Here is a 17,900-nt window from a genome sequence, read left to right as displayed (position 1 = left end):
AGGGGAGAGAGAGAAAAAGGTGAATGTGAATGCCGGCCTAAAAGGAGGGGACTAAATATAAAAATAAAAAAGTGTTTGGGGGGAAATGGTATACTATAATTTAGCTAAAGTATGTCACAAGCCAGGTAAATGAAAACAGTTGTGTATAGAAACTTAATTGATAAGAAAACGTCGATTTATGGAGATAGTGGAAATTTTTTATAGATAGATAGTTATAGGTTTTAGATATATGATTACTACAAAAAAGAAATAGAAGCAAAACGTATAGAAGGCTGACGTAATTCACGGAGGAAAGAAGGCAAAGACAGAGGTGGTGGGGAGGCGTAGGACGGGGATGAAATTGTACTGAATCTAAAAACGAAACTAGTTAACTTAATGGAAGAAATTTTAAGATTAACACTACCATGATCGAGATTATTCTAGTTCTGTATTTCTCCTAACGTCAGGTAACTTCAAAAGGGTTAAGTATTGTGGCCTGGGAGCGTTAATAGTGTCGCCATTAACCCTCACCTGATCGGTACTACTTGATATTTTATTCCTGCTGACGTCAGGTTGTTTTATTCAGCTAAGAGGGAGTCATTGGCGCATGTGTTGATACTGTCACCACAGCAGCAGCAGCAGCAGCAGATGATGATGATGATGATTGTAGTAATTGTTGTTGGTATGAGTGCAGATGATGATGATGATGATGATGATGATGATGATTGCAGTCATTGCTATTCGTATGGGTGCAGATGATGATGATGATGATAATGACGATGATGATTGCAGTCATTGTTGTTGTATGGGCGCAGATTTTGGTGATGATGAATAACTGTCATTGTTGTTGGTATGGGTGCAGACTACGATGATGATGATGATGATGATGATGATGATGATGATGATGATGATGATGATTGCAGTCATTGTTGTCAGTATGGGTGCAGATTATGATGATGACGATGATTGTTATCGTAAGTGCTGGTATGGGTGCTGACTGCGATGATGATGATGATGATGGCGATATTGTTACGGTAGTTTTGATACCAGGAACAGTGAAAGCAGCATCATGGTAGTAACAGTGGTGTGGGAGGACTGGGTGTGGAAGTGGCGATAGCGACGTGTTAGGCTTCGTTTCCTCTTCATTTAGAACAGTAATTGAATGGTGCGGCCTGGGATGAAGGGGGTTGGGTGGTGGTGGGGGCTGGTGGGTGGGGTGTGGTCTGGGTGTGGGTGTGTGTGTTGGGGTGTGGGTGTAGGGGTGTGGGTGTTGGGGTGTGGGGGTAGGTGATGTAGAGAGGAAGGAAAGGAGTGGTAGAAGAAAATGTGTGTAGAGAAAGAGAGGTGTGAGTGTAGGGGTGTGGGTGTAGGTGTGAGTGTAGGGATGTGGGTGTAGGTGTGAGTGTAGGGGTGTAGGTGTAAGTGTAGGGGTGTGAGTGTAGGTGTGGGTGTAGGTGTGGGTGTAGGGGTGTGGGGGTGTGTGCAGGGGGTGTGGGTGTAGGTGTGGGTGTAGGGGTGTGGGTGGGTGTGAGTGTAGGGATGTGGGTGTAGGGGTGTGGGAGTAGGGGTGTGGGTGTGAGTGTAGGGGTGTTGGTGTAGGTGTGGGTGTAGGTGTGGGTGTAGGGGTGGGTGTGGGTGTGAGTATAGGGGTGTGGATGTGGGTGTAGGTGTGAGTGTAGGGGTGTGGGTGTAGATGTGAGTGTAGGGGTGTGGGTGTAGGTGTGAGTGTAGGGGTGTGTGGGTGTGGGTATGAGTATAGGGGTGTGGCCCGTGTGGGTGTAGTTGTGGGTGTATTGTGGGTGCACGGGTGTAGGGGTTATGTTGGTGCAAGAGTGATGATGTAGAGGCGTGGATGTGATGGGGATGTAGCAATGTGGGTATTGAAATGTGGATGTGGTGTGGGTTTGGAGTGTGGATGTGATGTGTGTGTAGGGCACATCACACCCACTTAGTACTTAGGCCTGTTTGCCCAGAACGAGGCTATGCTGTTGGGTAAGACTAATTACAGGTACATAACGATCCAACCACCCTGTGTAAGAAAATGAACGAAAAGAAAAGAGGATTCTCACCACTCACTCCGGCATCATCGCCGGCAGGTAGAATGTAGAAAAAAAAAAACTGGTTATTGGAGAAAATATTACAATTGTTATTTGAAAGACGGAAGAGTAAATACTGTATATATATCTAATCTTCAGTTCTAAAAAACGGTGTCCACACATCTGCAGAATGTTGTAAGAATATTGTTATCTCTAATCGTCTTTGTGTCGACTTGGAAATAAACAACATTGTTAGTCGAGACCTATAATGTTTTAATTCTTATCTTAGAAGTTTACATGTTTCCATAATTTTGTCACTGTCGGCTGTTTCTGTTGAGAAGTTAGTATATGAATCTGTGGTGCGGGTGTCGATGCTGGGCGAGGATAACGTATGAGGAGTGAAGGTGGAAGTGGCAGGAGTGGAATTTGAGGAGAAAAGCGTTAAGGTGTTGGTAATAGAGGGGTGAGTGGAGTGTTTGGGTGTGGGAGTGGGGGTGAGTGAGGATGGGGTAGGAAATGGAAGTAAGGGGGGGGGGCAGGAGAGGAAGGTGTTAGGGGTAGGTGAAGAGAGGAAGGGGACAGAAGTGGGCGGTGATTGGAGAGGAAGATGAGTGGTAGGAGAGGAAAGTGAGAGAGGGTAACGAGGAGAGTGAAGGGAATAGGGGAGGAAAGTGATATGGGCAGTGAGAGGAAAATGAGGAAGTAGCAGAGGATAATGATGGGGGTGGGAGAAGAAAGTGGCGGGGTGAGATAATTGGAAGAGGAGAAAAGAGGAAAGTGAGAAAGATTGTGATGGTGAGGGGTTACGAGAAGATTGCGAGGGAGATAGAGAGGAAAGTGAGGGGATAGGAGAGGAAGGTGAGGGAAAGTAGGACAGTAAAATGAGGGTGGGAGGGGAGGAAAGTGAGAGGGAGTACGAGAGAAAAGTACTGGAAGAAGGAAAGGAATGTGAAAGATGTAGAGAGGAAGGAAAGGAGTGGTAGAAGAAAATGGGTGTAGCTTTTACGGAGCTGAGTGCGGGTGACGTAGGAGTGAAAAAGAGTATGGTAAGGAGGAAAGAGAGGGTGGTAAAAGAGAGTGGGTGTAAGTGTTGGGGTGGTGAGAGAAGGAGCAGTGGGAGGATGAAGGAGGGAGATGTACAGTAGGACAGAAATATGAGGATGGTAGGGGAGGGAAAGGGAGGGAGTAGAGGAAAGCGAGAACGAGAGATGGGTGGTGAGGATGGTTGGAGAGGAAAAGGTTAGGATGTGGAGGAAGGTGATTTATGATAGAAAAGTGAAATTTCTATGGAAGAAGGTGTATGCCTGAGAAAGAGAGAGCACTTGTTCATAGTTGAGTTTAATCACTTCAAAACAAGGACATAGTTTTTTAATTTATACCTGCCATTACCAAGCTATTTTATTCAGCGTGTTAACTTGAAAGGTTAGATTAAGCTTCATCAGCACCTTCATTAGTAGAGGTTCTTAATTTAAAAAAAGTCTGGTGGTTGCAAGAGTTAAATGCAGTTACTGAACATGTTTAAAAAGTGAAATATATTTAGGGAAAAGGGTATTCCAAATAGAAACAGAAAATTGCTGACCAGACTTTTGAATAATAGAGTACGTACCTCATGATTTATTTGCATGAAGAAAAGTCAGGAGTTAAATCGTATAAACCAGCGTTGTATTTTAGCCGTTGTGTTTGATGTCTGTGTTAAATGAACGCCTGGCAGCTTATGATGTTAATATTCATACCTGGCATTGTGCTGTGTTAACCAGGAAATGCACAGATTGTTTAGCATGTAGATTTAGTATTTACTCTTCACCATTCGACTTTTCCTCTTAACTAAATAGAAAGTAAGGGAGACTTTTCGAGTTAGAGGGCTTTGAATCAGCCTTCATTAACCCCATCCCCACCAGACGTCTCTCCTAAACTGTGGCAGATTGCCCAGAGTTAGCAGGGATAAACCAGTCCACGGTTCGTCTTCTCGTCAGTTAAGGAAGTTCCCTAACGCATCTTCGTTTGCTATTTATTTTTGAGTAGTGGTGGTTACTCTTCTTGTGTATGATATTTATGCATAGTATGTCGATAACGGAAGGTCTTATGTAACAGAAGAGAATACTAAGGTTAAATAAACAAAAATCGCTTCGGAAAAGGTGTTAGGGAGCTTCCTGAACATACGAGAATACGGACCCTAGATTTAATAGTACTGAAAGGCTGAAAAGGACTCGTAGTTGCTGATTTTTATATTCATACCTTGGACTGTGTTGTGTTGATGTATATATTCGTACCTTGGATTGTCCTGTGTTGGTGTTTATATTTGTACCTAAAACTGCTGTGTTGATGTTTATATTCGTACCAAGGACTGTGCTGTGTTGATGTTTATATTCGTACCGAGAACTGTGCTGTGTTGATGTTTATATTCGTACCTTGGACTGTGCTGTGTTGATGTTTATATTCGTACCTAGGACTGTGCTATGTTAATTTTTATATTTGTACCTAGGACTTGCTGTGCTGATGTTCATGTTCGTACCTAGGACTGTGCTGTGTTTTAACGAGGAAATATGCTGTTTTACGTATAGCTTTAGTAGACTACTCAATCTTAGCCACCTAGCCTTTTCATTGCTTTCTTATTTACTGACATCTTGCGTAGTTCATTCTTACCATCTTTAAACGATTTTGGTTCAGAAGAAACTTTTAGAACTTGAGAGGTTTAATAGAGATGTAGTTAATCCTCTTATCCCTAGAAGTCCACCTTAAGCAGAATAAACTCGTCTGAAGGTAGCAGGAACAAACCCAAACAAGATTTGATCATCTGGAAAAACTTACCTGGACACCTGGCGATTGAGTTGTTGATTTTCATACCTGCAGTGGGTGTGAGTAAATGTCCACCCGCCTGAAGGTTCATAGGGCATGACGGGAAGGCATAGAGGTTTAAAGGAGTGGACAAGGGGTTTAAAAGGGAGAGCATAGGGGTTTAAAGGGGAGAGCATAGGGGTTTAAAGGGAAGGCATAGGGGTTTAAAGGGAAGGCATATAAGGGTTTAAAGGAGGGGAATGAAGGGAAGACATAGGGGTTTAAAGAGAGGGAATGAAGGGAAGACATAGGGGTTTAAAGAGAGGGCATGAAGGGAAGGCACAGGGGTTTCAAGAGAGGGCATGAAGGGAAGGCGTAGGTTTTTAAACGAGAGGGCTTGAAGGGAAGGCAGTGGGGTTTAGATGGGAGGGGCATGAAGGGAAGGCACAGGGGTTTAAAGGAGGAGGAATGAAGGGAATACGTAGGGGTTTAAAGGAGAGGGCATGAAGGGAAGGCATAGGGCTTTAAAGGGGAGAGCATAAAGTGAAGGCATAGGGGTTTAAATGAAGGGGCATGAAGGGAAGGCATAGGGGTTTAAAGAGAGGGCATGAAGGAAGGGTATAGGGGTTTAAAGAGAGAGCATGAAGGGAAGGCATAGGGGTTTAAAGGAGAGGGCATGAAGGGAAGGCATAGGGGTTTAAAGGGGATGCATGAAGGGAAGGCATAGGGGTTTAAAGGGGATGCATGAAGGGAAGGCGTATGCAGAAGGGGGCTGTGGCATAATTTGTATATAAAATACTATTTCCAGACGATTTCATTCAGTTTAAGAAGACTTTTGGAACTGGAGGGGGTTATGGTATAGTCTCCATTAACACCATCCCAACGAGACGTTTCCCGTACGTTGAGTGAAATCGTCTTGTACCTGGAAATGCAGGTCATTTTATTTCACTTTTATATCTTCAGTTATTTTTATTCTGCTGACAGGAGGACTTAAAGGAGATCATGAAGGGAAGAAGGGTGAATTGACATATTTTTTTCTTGTTCTCTCCGGGCGACTTTATTTTCGAGTAACAACAGAATGCATCATCGTACTGAGAAGATGTTATATTTTACATCATTCTTGCTAACGCCAGACGATTCTATACCACCCTGTGAAGGGGTTTAAAAAGAAGGAACTTGGAGGGAACATAGTAGGTGAGACCCTGATTTTTTTTTCTTGATTACGTTTGCTATCTCCAGATGAGTTTACACAGACTCCTGATGGTTTAAAGCAGAGGAAAGTAAAAGAAAACGTGGGGAGAAGAGACCACTGTGTGTGTGTGTGTGTGTGTGTGTGTGTGTGTGTGTGTGTGTGTGTGTGTGTGTGTGTGTGTGTGTGTGAGTGATCTCTGACGGTTTCATCCAGCGCCTGAAGGGCTAAACCATTTCACTCCAACGACGTATCTTCTTGTTGATCTTATTACCATCAGACGATTTTATTCAGTGGTTCAGCCATTCTAGCCCTGAACAAGTTTATTTCGGCTGTATTTACCCCTCCCCACAATTCCAAAACCTTCCTTAAGGTAAATAAAACCGTCTGAGAATGCCAAGAATAATATGAAAAAGCTGACGTACGGTACTTGGGCAAAAGGCATCAAGGGAGAGGATGTGGATGGAAAAGGCGAACAGAATGGACAGTGGGGTGGGATACTCAGACAAATCTGCGATCCTCTCCCTGTCGTAATTTAGCTTCGTTTTCGCAGGGAAGTCAAAGAAAGGAGAGTGCAGAATGCTTCCAAGACCCCTGTTCTCGTTGGTTATGGAAGCTCCTTAGGACCTTTTCCTTAGCGATTTATTTTACTTATTACACCTTGCCGTCCTCATCTGTGTTGCTTAAATTATTCCAGTATCACCATACTCTGCATAAATACCGTACAAAATGACAGTACCTAGCCGTATCCAAAACTAAATTGGTAAGGAGGAAGTAAAATAAATCGGTAAGGAAGAGGTGTTAGGGAGCTTCTTTAACCCCCGAGAATACGAGCCCAGGTCATGAATTAATCTTACGAAAAGCAAATCTTAGTTACAGGAGGAAAAATTGCCGTAGGTTGTAATTGCTTCTGCAGGAAGGACACGGAAAGAAATAGCCAGTCTTGCCATGTCTCCAGTTCTACCTGAAAAAAAGAAATCAAAGTTACGTCAGAAAACAGATTCTAAATAATTATGTTCACGTATCCCACCTCTGATGTCTACAGGCCCCGATAAGAATTAATACTGTATGTAAAATGCTGGGTGACATTTACATTACTGTGTTTTAACTAGCTAAAGACGATTCCACTCAACTCAGGAAAGACGGTTGAATTGAATGGGTTAGATATACCATTTACCAACATCTCCAGTGGAAAGATTCTGCATTAAATTGAAGAAAATGGCATGGGATTTTATTTTTACTCTAACTTGGCCATCGTGAATGCTGAGTTTTGGCGATGGGATCACGCTAGAGTATGATACTAGTCACCAACACGTGTTATGGAAGGGATGTCGAGCCAAAGTATTATCTTTTTTCTGCCACAAAGCTTCGTGAAATGGACAAAAATCTGGATCAAGTTCATGTCAAAGGATAATAATAGCTAGAGGCCATCATTACATAATTGTTGGTATTTCCGGATATCAAAGTACGGGTAGGAACACTTTTTTTTTTTTTTTTTTTTTTTTTTTCATGTTTGACGTTATATAAAGATGTTAATACAGAGGTTTTTCCTAAATACTGATGATAAAATCGTCTGTTGGTAGCTTCACTAAATGGGAAAAATAGCAGTTGTAATGTTGCTGTCTAAAGAGGCGGACATATAGTGTGGGAAAGACCGTGATGTATTTTTCCCTCTCAGGAGATTGGGCAGAGTGTGTTTTTTTTCTAGGATGAGGAGGAAAAGGATGAGGAAATAACCCTAATAGAAAGCATTGCCTAGTAACCGGGAGCGTCCTGGAGCGAGTTTATGATTGACTATTGTATTGCTGTGGAAACATGTGAGGGCTAACTATGGTATTGTTTATGCTCACAGTGATACTCCATGTTTCATTCAAGCATCTGCTATGGATTAGGCTGCCCATGTGTAGTGTACTTGTTTTTATTTTTCTTGGTCTTTTCAGGCTGTATTATTCTGATGATTGAGAATGTTCAAGAAAGTTAAGGGAGAGAGCTTGAAGGGAAGACGTGGGCAGAAGAGTCCATGATATCTCAATGGTGGGAGTAGAATTAATGTGTAAAAAGCTGGGTGGCGTGTACTTTACTGTATTTCCGACCTTAATACAATTTTGTGCATTAGGGAGATTAATCTGCTTCCAAGAGATTGGGTGTGCTAAGCCGACTCCGTACCTTCTTTACCCCTGCACAGTTGTTGACTCTATACGCGGGTTTTATTCGCCCCTGTTTAGAGTACAGCTCTCATGTGTGGGGAGGCCCCCCACATACAGCTCTTCTCAATAGGGTGGAGTCAAAGGCTTTTCGTCTCATTAACTCTCCTCCTCTTACTGACTCCCTTCAACCTCTGTCTCTTCGCCGCACTGTTGCATCTTTATCTCTTTTCTATCGTTACTTCAATGGTCACTGCTCCTCTGAACTGTCTGCTTGCATTCCTCCACCTCTACGACGGGTGCGTAGCACTCGTCTAGCAACGAACTCTCATCCCTTTTCTGTCCAACTCTCTAATGCAAGAGTTAACCGTTACTCCCAGTCCTTCATTTAAAGGTCAACTCTGGAACTGTCTCCCTCTTTCTGTATTTCCTGCTTCCTATGATCTCCAGGCTTTCAAACGCAGTGTGTCCAGGCAACTCGAAATGATCGGACCTTGGATTTGGCTCTCTTTTGTATTGTTTTTGTTTTTTCTTGGAAGGAACGGTTTGCGGGCTCCGGCCTTTGGTTCCTTCTTTCTTGCATACAAAGAAAAAAATCGACTTGGAAGGGCTGAATACATTCTCGTCAAACTCCTTTATTATTTTGGGTTCTGGTAAGCTGAATGATGTAGTGTGGTAATGGCATTAATACCTTCCAAAATTCATCATAATCATCGAATATATAGATGTCATTTCTTCTATTACTATACGATTTTACTCTGCCGCCTGAAGGGTTTAAAGGAGAGAGGATGAGGGGAAGGTGTGAGCAGAGATGGTGGTGATGTCTGTGGGGGTCGAGCAGAATTATTGTGTAAAAGGTTAGGTGCCTCCTCTTTTTAATGATTACCCAGGGACGCCATTCAGCCGTTGCCGCTCTCCCCTTCTCACTTACCTCGATTATCCCTTTTAGCAATTTCTTCTTTTTACTCTTGGGCGTCACTCGTGTGCAAGGCTTTTCCATTAGTCTGCTGGTAGTTGTTTCCTACTTTCTGGCTTCTCTCTGCTTTGTGTTTCATCCTCTGTCTCTTCTCTTTGTCATGTAGCTTCTTTTCTTTGCATCCTGCAAGCTCGTCTGCTTATTCTACTTATTACTTTTCTGGCATCTCTTCTTTGTTTTCTCTGTCCTTTTCTCATTTTCCTGATTTCTTGACTCCTGCCTTGCTATCCATCTACCGCTTCTTCCCCTTTTTGCCGGCTGGATTGTGGTTTTTCTCCTGTGGTTTCTGTTGTTTGTTATTTGGATGTTTGTGTTTTCTGTCTTATACAAGAATCTGCTGTCTGTTTTCTCCTGTATTTTCACTATTTTGGCTCCTCTGCTTCTGCCTTGCCCTTCCTCCTCTGCCTCTGCTTTTTGCCTGCTGGAGTCTTAATTCTCCACTGGTTTCTGTCGTCTGTTTTCATGCTGTTCTCCTGCGTTTTGCCTCTGCATTCTCACTTAATTTGTACCTCGATCTACTTTATTCACTGTCTTCTGTTCGGGGGCTACTTATGTCAGCCTGATGTTTTTAGTTGTCTGCTTTCTGTCTTCTGTACCTTGTTCATTCCTTTCAGTACTTTATTATTTCTGCTTTATGACTTCTCTTCTGATGCCCTTTTATATTCTGTCTTGTGTTTTACTTTTCTTTTTCTTTGCCTCGTTTTGTCCCTTCTGGTTTTCATGCTCTTGGATATCACATGCTTGCCAGCTTGATTCTTTCCTATTTCTTCTCGCTTCTTTGTTCTCTACTTTTTTCTCTAGTTCACTCACCTCCTGTTCTTCCATATACCCATTGCTCTCTCTCTCTCTCTCTCTCTCTCTCTCTCTCTGTGTGTGTGTGTGTGTGTGTGTGTGTGTGTGTGTGTGTGTGTGTGTGTGTGTGTGTGTGTGTGTGTGTGTGTGTGTGTGTGTGTGTGTGTGTGCGTGTGCGTGTGTTGTCACGTAGCTTTAGTTCTGAGCAGACACCGGCTGATCCCGAACAAGGTGCGTAACAGAACCCACAAAACAAATCTAGTATCAAATCATTGGTTAGGAATCCTTGTGTTCCTTTTCCTTCAGGCTACATTAAAAATCCTCATTCCCTAAAACCTGTATTTACTTTCACCAACACTATTTACCACAATAAAGCATGAATCACACTACATACCGAATAATAAACATAACATAGAAATATACAAAGTTCTGCTATATGGGTCAGCAGATAATATCACTCACAAATACAGATAAATATATATATTGATGTAAAACCACAACCCGGCTCCGCCGACCACCGACCAGCCCTCGTCACCCTCTCCCTTCACAGTCCAAGGTAGTTCTGCTCATTCCCTCTTCACCAGCTCCCACTACAAATCTGTTTAGAATTCGAATGAGTCCGAATCCTCAAGCCCTGGATCCACAACCCTTGTCATCATAGCAAGTGTGCTGCAGCATGGTCTAGTCGTTCGGTCTTTGTCCCAACAGCATTCCGAGATCGCTAGTGAAGGTGGTGACATTACATGTAAAGATCAGGCACTTGTAGGTGGTCGGGTGAGCCGTGCCGTGTCATTGCCACCCACGTAACACCTCCCTCCTTAAAAGAAAAAAAATGTATTAACTTTTTTTTTTTTTTTTTTTTTTTACCAAAAGCCATAGATCCTATTATTTCACGGCACATATTCTTATATGCTTGTTATATATTTCATCACCAGGAAACTAAGCACACACATTATCTTAGAAGAGGTACTGGGCAACATTAGGTGGTCAACTGAAGAGGAAATCTTTACATAGATAACAGTAATATTGATACCTATATATTTTAGTTATTTACAATCTGTTTTCAATCATTATCTGACCTATCCTCTGGACAAAACATCAGCCAGGATATTTTCTTTTCCTTTTATGTGGTTAATATCCAAATTGTACTTTTGCATTTCTAAACTTCATCTTAAAATCCTTTGGTTCTTCCCACTCATCTTTGCTATGAAAGTTAAAGGATTATGGTCAGTATAGATCTTCACAGGTTCTCGAGCAGGATATAAGTAGACTTCAAAGTGTCTCAGGGCTAGCATCAGAGCTAATGCCTCTTTCTCTATTGTAGAATAATTTTTTCTGGTGCTTATTGAATTTCTTAGAGAAATAACACACTGGGTGATCAATACCCCTGCTGTCTGTCTGACATAACACTGCTCCTGCACCAGCATCACTGGCATCAACATCAAGTATAAATCCCTTATCAAAATCAGGAGAGCTAAGAATGGGTGAGGATACCAGCATAGCTTTGATTGTCTTGAATGACTTTTCACAAGATTCTGACCAAATGAACTTTACATTTTTCCTTAATAAATCAGTTAATGGAGCAACTACATCTGAAAAATTCTTAACAAATCTTCTGTAATAACCAGCCATGCCAAGAAACCTCATCACCTCTCTCTTCGACTTTGGTACTGGAAACTTGTCAATGGCATCAATCTTGCAATTTAGAGGAATTACTTGACCTTGACCCACCATATATCCCAGGTAGGTGACCCGCGCATGGGCAAAGTCACTCTTTGCAAGGTTTACCGTTAGGTTTGCTTCCTTGAGCCTCTCAAACAGCGCCTGCAGCCTCACCAGGTGATCATCCCAGGTCTCGCTGTAGATTATTATATCATCCAGATATGCTCTACATCCATCTAACCCCGACGTTAGACCATTAATTAGACGCTGGAAGGTGGCAGGCGCGGTTTTCAAACCAAAAGGCATTACACAATACTGAAAGAGTCCATCTGGAGTCACAAACGCAGATATTTCTCTTGCCCTTTCTGTCAGGGGAATCTGCCAATAGCCCTTCAGCAGGTCCACCTTAGTTACATACCTTGCCTTGCCAACTTGGTCAATACAGTCATCAATACGTGGTATGGGATATGAATCATCTCTAGTCAAAGTATTCATTCTCCTGAAATCCGTGCAGAACCTAATCCCACCATCAGACTTAGGTACCAGTATACATGGTGAACTCCAACCACTTACACTTTGCTCTATAATCCCGTTTTCTAACATGTACTGGACTTCATCCCTTAACTGATTATGCTTAGTAGGATTAATTCTGTACGGATGCTGCTTCACAGGACTATTTTTGCCAACATCAATATCATAAATTAAATTTGTGTGACCTGGAACATCAGAAAACAGGCAAGCAAAGTCTGATATTAATGTAGCCAGCTGCTGCTGTTTAGTTAAATCCAAGTGTCCAAGTTTTTCTTGTAGATTATTTAGTATGTCTGAATTAACTAACTTGGAGTGAGGTACATTAGCTAGAGGATCATCTTTCTCATCTCCATCATCAGTCACATCCCTTACATCATGAAGCATGATTACATCTTTACAGTTTTCAACAGGCTCTTCACCTCTACGTTCTATATATTTCTTTATCTGGTTGATATGACAAAGCCTTGACTCTTTACGTTTATCCGGAGTTTTAACAACATAATTGAGATCACTTAGCTTTTTCTCAATCACATAGGGTCCGAAATAGCGTGCCTTCAGTGACTGCCCAGGGACGGGCAGGAAGACGAGTACCTTATCACCAGGTGAAAATGTTCGTGACTGAGCATCTTTGTCGTACCACGTTTTCATCCGTCTCTGGGAGTCACAGAGGTTCGCTCTTGCCAGCTCACACATCCTGTCGAGTTTCATGCGAAAGTCCATTACATGTTTTAACACATTAGTTTCAGAATCATCACTTAACCATTTCTCTTTTAACATCTTAAGTGGACCTCTCACTTCGTGCCCAAACACCAGCTCAAACGGGCTAAACCCCAGTGTATCCTGCACCGATTCCCTGACTGCAAACAACAATAATGGAATCATTTCATCCCACTGATCATCCTTCTCATGGCAACAAATTCGCACCATATTCTTTAGCGTTTGGTGGAACCTTTCCAACGCACCCTTATGGAGCAATTCTTCATCCACCATATACTTGATCAATTCATTCCTAATTTGAAATTTATACCAACTTTTCCTTACACTAAAATCCAACTTTTCAGCAATTTTAAGTAAGTCTGCCTTCTTCAAATCAATTAAAATCTCCACTGTAGGTGACTGAGGAATTGCTCAGCATCAAAAATCATTTTGAAGAGTTACTAATACCTTCTTTAAAATATTAATACACATTAGATCAACACAATTAAAACAGTGCAATAAAGTAGCAAAAGGAGCAAAAGGATCCCGGACAGGCCCCCAATTTTGTCACGTAGCTTTAGTTCTGAGCAGACACCGGCTGATCCCGAACAAGGTGCGTAACAGAACCCACAAAACAAATCTAGTATCAAATCATTGGTTAGGAATCCTTGTGTTCCTTTTCCTTCAGGCTACATTAAAAATCCTCATTCCCTAAAACCTGTATTTACTTTCACCAACACTATTTACCACAATAAAGCATGAATCACACTACATACCGAATAATAAACATAACATAGAAATATACAAAGTTCTGCTATATGGGTCAGCAGATAATATCACTCACAAATACAGATAAATATATATATTGATGTAAAACCACAACCCGGCCCCGCCGACCACCGACCAGCCCTCGTCACCCTCTCCCTTCACAGTCCAAGGTAGTTCTGCTCATTCCCTCTTCACCATCTCCCACTACAAATCTGTTTAGAATTCGAATGAGTCCGAATCCTCAAGCCCTGGATCCACAACCCTTGTCAACATAGCAAGTGTGCTGCAGCATGGTCCAGTCGTTCGGTCTTTGTCCCAACAGCATTCCGAGATCGCTAGTGAAGGTGGTGACATTACATGTAAAGATCAGGCACTTGTAGGTGGTCGGGTGAGCCGTGCCGTGTCATTGCCACCCACGTAACAGTGTGTACTCCATCACGGGTAATATATAGCAGGCATATTGTAAACTGGGGTTTAACAGAGAAGTGTACAAGAAGAGGAGGATGTCGTATTACCTATTATATGCCTCGCCTAGAACTGCATTCCGGCTGCCTTCTCACTTCAAGTATGACCCAAGTGTCCCCTCTGTAACCACGAAGAGAGAAGGGTGATGGAGGAGGGAGGGAAGAAAGATTGGCAGTACGTGAGGAAGGCAAGGGAGGAAAGGGGAGGGGAGGTAAAAGCAGTATCAGACAAGTTTGTATGGAGAAGAGGATGAAGGTAAGAGAGTAGGTCTCGGTACTTTAAACAAAATGAGGTGGGTAGGTAATAAGGTAAACAGTATGGGTAGGTAGGTAGCAGGTTGGCAGATAGTAGGATAAGTACTGTAGTTAGGTAAGTAAGTAGACATGGGGGGAACTGGGGATCGGTGTAAGTACTGAAGGTAAGTAAGTGGGTAGGTAGATAGGCGGGTGGATAGTAAGGTAGGTACTGTAGGTAGGGAAGTAGGCAGGTGAATATATATAGAAGTAGGTACTGAATGTGGATATGAGAGAGAGAGAGAGAGAGAGAGACAGAGAGAGAGAGAGAGACAGACAGACAGACAGACAGACATGAAAGAAATGGAGCAGAAAGATAACAGACTTGAAGGAAAGAATTGGGTGCTTAACTACAGTTCATTTTTCTTCTGACGGAACTGGGCAACTCCCACAATTTTACCAGTCGTCGTTGCATGAAATCCGATGAGCCATGGTTAAGAGGTAGGAATGAGTCTCCTTAGTTACTAATGAATCGACCCCTCAGTTCAGTCTGACTACACTTAGCATTCAACTCAGCTGCAGGGGACTGGGGATATTTTCAAGTTAAAACAAACGTAATAGAGTAAACTTGTATACTGATTGTTCTTTCTCTCCCCACAGGTAAATACTGGTTTGCCTACCTGTGGCTGGGTGCCATTGTGGCATGTACTGAACTCATTTTTTTTTTTTTTTTCACGTGTCAGATTGTATAATAGTGTGTGGTTTGTAGAAGATGAAGAGGTAAACCATGGATAGTATTCTCTCGAGGTTGCAGACTTTGGAGAACTTTTCTCTTGGGTGTGTGTTTTTTAAGCTCGGTTTTGTTTTCTGTACTCTCTTGGTCCTTTTACTGCCGATGTAGGTGGTATAAGCATTGTAAAAGTTAATATTCAAATGTTATATTCACGAATAAATTATGGTTCTTTCATCTTAACTTGGCCCAGGTTTTCGTCTTTTCGTAGCGTATTTCACGGAGCTTAGTGGCGAGGAAAGACGCAACTCTTCACCCTTTCCATAGCACTCCTTTGTGACTAGCATCATGTTGCAGTGTTAATCTATTACTAAAAGTCATCATTCAAGCTGGAGAGATGGCAGTTTCAACCCAAGTTAGAATAAAGGAGTATAGTAAGGAAGAAGTGCAAGGGACTTCCTTAGCTGACTAGAATACGATATAAAGCACCTGGTTGAAGGACAGGGTGGTGGTGTGTGCAGTAATGTAGTGTTGGATATCGCTGTCCTGTTTGCCATCTCTTTGCTCGTCCCTTTTTCATTTACTCTGCTTGTGCCTCTTTCGTTCTCTTTGCCTGGACCCCTTTCGTTCCCTCTGCTAGTCCCCCTTTCGTTCTCCATGCTTATCCCTTTTGCGTTCCCTTTCCCTCCCTTTTTCGTTCACTGTCTGTACCTTTGTCGTTCTCTCTGCTTGTCCCGTTTCCGTTCTCTGTGCTTGGATCTTTTTCGTTCTTTTTGCTTGGATCTTTTTCGTTCTTTTTGCTTGGATCTTTTTCGTTCTTTTTGCTTGGACCTTTTTCGCTCTGTTTGCATGTACCTTTTTATTCTCTTTGCTTGTCCCATTTTTGTTCTCTTTGCTTGTCTCTTTTTCGTTCTCTGTTTCCCCCCCCCCTTTTTTTTTGTTCCCTTTACTTGTCACTATTTCCTTCCCTTTGCCTGTACAGTCCCATTGTTGTTCTCTGCTTTTCCCTCTTTCGTTCTCTTTGCTTGTCTCATTTTCGTTCTCTTAGTCCTTTTCCCCATGCTTGTCCCATTTTCGTTCTCTTTTTTGCTTCTTTTCCGTTGTGTTTGCTCGTCCCTCTTTCGTTCCATTTGTCCTTTTTTGTTCCTTTACCATAGGTAGTTCTAAACCATTTTCTGTAATGATTTGAAGTAGAACCACTTCCTCCTCCTCCTCCATAGAGAAATGCCGCGCCACTCCCAACTGAGCTAGCTGTGGAGTGTAGAGAGAGAGAGAGAGAGAGAGAGAGAGAGAGAGGGGGGGGGGAGAGAAGAGGAGAATAAGAGAGACAAAAGGGAGAATAATAGAGAGGAAGAGATAAAAGTGAAAAGAATTAGGAAGCTAAAAGAGAAGAAGGCAAATGAAAGAAACAGAGTGATGGTAAGATGTCAGACAGAGAAAGAAGGAGATTGAGGAGAAGAGGAGGGTAGAGATACAAAGAGGGAAGATGAAGAAATAATACAAAGGGACAAAAGGGAGAAGAGCAAAAGGAAGACAAAAATGAAGTTAGGAGGAGGGGAGATAAGAGAGTGGAAAGTTGAATAAGTGAACAGAAAATAAGAGAAAGAAAGGACTAAGAGAGAGAGAGAGAGAGAGAGAGAGAGAGGGAGGGGAAGGAAAAGATGGAGGGAGCGAGACAGAAAGATGAGGGGAGGGTTTTAGGTAGAAAAGAACGGGGGCGTTGGAGGTCGATGCGGGGGTGAAGGGTTGTTGGAGAGTGGAGAGGATGTGGATGAGACGGAGCAGAAGAATGGTAGGAAGAGAAAGGAGTAGATTGGGGGGTGGGGGTGAAGGAATGGAACAAGCTGGAAGGTTGAGGTGGAGGGGGTGCTTGGGTATAGGGGGAGTGTAGGGTTAACTGAGTGACTTGTGATGGAGGCGGTGAAGGAGAGTGACACTGAATTGACAGCTATAATCATCGGGGAAGGAAATACCATGTCATGCTAAATATGAATTTTTTATTTTATCCATGCTAATTTTAGTCGATTTCGTCAGGATATAAATACTTACCATCGTGGCTGAGAATTTATAACTTGTGATTATTTTTCTGTCTGACTTAAAGATGGTTTTGTTCAGCTTAGAGAAACCCACCGTAGAAAATCGGTTATAAACTGCACTGATTTACATCATAACCTGGAATTTAAAAACTGGTATTTCTCCCGATTATTAGGTCTTCATGCCAAATTGTGAACAGTTGCTGTATTTTCTCTGTTTCTTCCTTCCTTCCGGACGCTTTTTCTGCCTAGCGTCATCCCTCTATTGCCTCGCCAGTTCGCTGGAAACTTGGCATAATTTTTCCTTAGGCCAATAACGCCGGGAACATTTGTCATTTTTTTATGTTATATCTTAGAGGGATTTACAGTCAGATGTCGTACCATGTAAACACGAAAATTTTGATGTCCTGTGTTTTTATTTCTTCATTAATCATGGTCATTTGCACAGAAGTATGTTAGTGTAGCTTCTGTAGCTGTGTGGAGACCATCTTGCCTTCTTATGAAAATGTTAGCAGTCTTGTTGGGATTTGCATGTACGAACTGCTGCAAAAAGAAGAAAGATATATATATATATATATATATATATATATATATATATATATATATATATATATATATATATATATATATATACAGTATATAATGTTTTGTGAGAATTAAGAACAATGTGTAATACATTTTTATCATATATACATTTATTTATTTATTAGTTGATTTATATATTTATTCATGCATCCATCCATCCATCATCCAATCCTACGTTGCCCCATTAGGAGCGTAGGAGCCCGGGGCTAGGCAGTTGGTCCTGACATTTAAGATGAGAGTGACCAACCTCACTCATCCCTGAGTGGCATTACGTGAGCAATAAGCCCCAACCACCCCTTTTAAGTA

Source organism: Coenobita brevimanus, chromosome 1 (assembly GCF_032717465.1).
Source record: "Coenobita brevimanus isolate Jiangsu-jjx chromosome 1, ASM3271746v2, whole genome shotgun sequence".
Classification (NCBI taxonomy): Eukaryota; Metazoa; Arthropoda; class Malacostraca; order Decapoda; family Coenobitidae; genus Coenobita; species Coenobita brevimanus.
Note: the sequence above shows the minus strand (reverse complement) of the source record.